The following is a 2,916-nucleotide window of genomic DNA, read 5'->3' as shown; positions in this document are numbered from 1 at the left end:
ATCCAGTGTAGCCAGGGATATGCATCAAGCATGGGGATATTGCATCAAGCACGGTTTCCTGAGAAGGTGACAATGATCATTCGAATGTGCGTGAGCCCGATTAGCTGATCATGAGCAGAGAAGGCCAAGAGACAGCACAACTGAACCTCATCAATCAATTCCCACCCCACCACCTCCACTTCTCCAGGCCTCCTGGGAGCCCCACATTTTTTAACTCAAGATAATTCACATTTTTCCCTATCTCCAAGAGGAATGGTCTCCCTGGAATTGTTTGTTTCCTAACATACCACATGTTTTCTGTGAAGAACACCATTGCCTGGCCCAGCCACATAAAGGATGCCTAAGCTATGATTGCTCAGCCTCAGCCTGGCTCAGCACTCAGCCTCGTCCTCTGTGTCTTCACTGGAGATCTAAGACCAGCTGAGGGGCTGGGTCAGAACCTAGCTCACTGAACACTGGACTTGCGAAAGAAAACTGGCCTCTCTACCAGTGGTCCTTCCTTGTTGTTATTGTTGTTGTTAGGTGCTGTTGAGATGATTTTCAACTCATAGCAACCCCATGTGACACAGTAGAACTTTCCATAGAGTTTTCTTGCCTGTAATCTTTATGGAAGCAGCTTGCCAGATCTTTCTCCTATAGAGCCAGTGTGTCTTCCTTATGTTTCCTTATATTTCTCTCCCTAAATACACCATGTTATTGTTGTGGTTAAGTGCCATCAAGTTGGTTCTGACTCATAGTGACCCTGTATAGAGTTTACAAGGAGCAGCTGGTAGATTTCAACTGCCAACCTTGCAGTTAGTAGTCCAGTGCTGATCCTACAGCATCATACTAGGACTCCTAAATACATCTTAGTCTGGGCCACATTTGGTCTTTTATAACTTGAACATCCACCATTCACCTGTTCTATTCTAGCCCTCTTCCTGATGAAATCGAATCTTTTCTTCTAAAAGAGTAAAATTAGGTGTGTAAGGCAGAGGTGTAAGTAACACCTAGTGAGGGTCTCATAGAACTTGAGGGCTAAGTAGACAAGGCATCGCTGAGACATGGACTCCCAAACCACTTGAAGAGGTCTGAGCTCTCTCCTGAACCTCTTGTAAAAGAGAGCCTTTAGGAAGGAAAACATCATGAGCAAACTTATGCTTTAGAAAGATCATTCTCGGGGGCTTGATGGTGAACTAGGCAGAAAGGCTGTGCAGACTCTCTTCACCAAAAACACAGAAAACCAGATGAAACAGATTCAGAGGACAGTCTTGGAACTCTGAGCTTCAGATAAAGAGAGAAATAAGTAGGGCGAGTGCCTACAGGGAGAAAGAATTTGAACAGAAGCAGGAAAGGAGGTGAATTCTGATTTGGGGTGGCCAAGGTGACCTGTCACAGCCTTTTGGATGGTAGTGAGCAGAATTGAGAGACAAGAGGGCATTCCCATTGCAGAAGCCTGCCTGCAACTTACAGAGACAAGAGAGACAGAAACTGCAGCCATACAGCCACAACTGTACCTTCTAAAACCCAACAATTGGGCAAGAGCCAAAACCAGCTGCTGCTATACACGAGAGCAGTGTCTACAACCAACATCTGCTAAAAACACTCTAAATTGATCCGTATGAACAGTGCACAGAAAAGCCCATCTCTTGATCACACCTGCCAGGAGGCAGTTACAGAATGCTTAAGAATACATTAACATATATTCATCAAATTAATACAAAACAACACCACAATGCCTAAGGAGCGGCAGAAACAAAACAGAGTACCTCAAACAAAAGACCAAAAGGAAGAGCTAGAAAATGCTTTTGAGGGAGAAGCAGCACTAGAACTACCTGAGAAAGAATTCAGGAGGATGATATTGAGGTACATCAAAATGTTCCACAAAAAAGTCAAGAAAAATAAGGAAGAAGTCAGAAAAGCACTACAAGAACAATGAAACAAAATAGATATATCATTGGAGGCAATACATAACCTGCAAACAGAGGTCCAGATGAGCAATAGTAAAATCTCAGAAATGGACAGTACACTGAAAGGGCAAAGGAATAGAATTGAATCAATAGAAGTCAGAATTAGTGAGCTTGAAGATAAATCTCTCAATACTGATAAGATAAAAGAACAGAAAAAAATCTGAAGAAAGTCATGTGGGACAACATGAAGAGGAATAACCTATGGGTGATTGGAATCCCAGAACAGAAAGAGACAAAACCACAGAAAAGATCGTCATAAAGGTGCTCTTAAAAGCACTCCCTAACATCTTAAAAGACGAGACGATACACATTCAAAGCTGAATAAGCCCCAAGTGGGATAGACCCCAAAAGAAAATCACCAAGACATATCATAATCAAAGTCTCCAAAATCAAAGACAAGGAAGGAATCCTGAAAGCAGCTCGGGGAAAACCAAATGAAAAATTAAAACTACTGCTAACAACTACGACCAAATCACATCATTTGCAGTTGAGTCAATTTTGACTCATGGTGATCCCATGTGTTGCAGAATAGAACTGCACACCATAGGGTTTTCAAAGCTGTGATTTGAGAGCAAATTACCAAACTTTTCTCCTGAGGCACCTCGGGGCAGGTTTGAACCACCAACCTTTATGATTAGTAGTCAAACACTAACAGTTTATGCCACCCAGGAACAACAATGGTGAATAGCATTTGCCAAACTCTAATCAAGTGTCAGACACTATGCCTAACATCTCCTCATTAAATTCCCCACAACAACCTCTCATGTCAATACTTACTCCTCTTGTACAAATGAGACTTAGAGAGGTGAAATCCTGTGTCCAGTCTGGACTTTGCATTCCTGTCTATCCTTTCCAAAATCCTGATTCATGCCATCATTCCACGCTGTCTATGAAACACGGGGGAATGTTTGTACAGATGTCCCAGAGATCAGGAATTCTTCTAGAGCCAACATGGACCTTTCTTACT

The sequence above is a fragment of the Chrysochloris asiatica genome, unplaced genomic scaffold (genome assembly GCF_000296735.1).
Source record: "Chrysochloris asiatica unplaced genomic scaffold, ChrAsi1.0 scaffold00014, whole genome shotgun sequence".
In the NCBI taxonomy this organism is placed as follows: domain Eukaryota; kingdom Metazoa; phylum Chordata; class Mammalia; order Afrosoricida; family Chrysochloridae; genus Chrysochloris; species Chrysochloris asiatica.
This window is presented reverse-complemented; position numbering follows the sequence as displayed.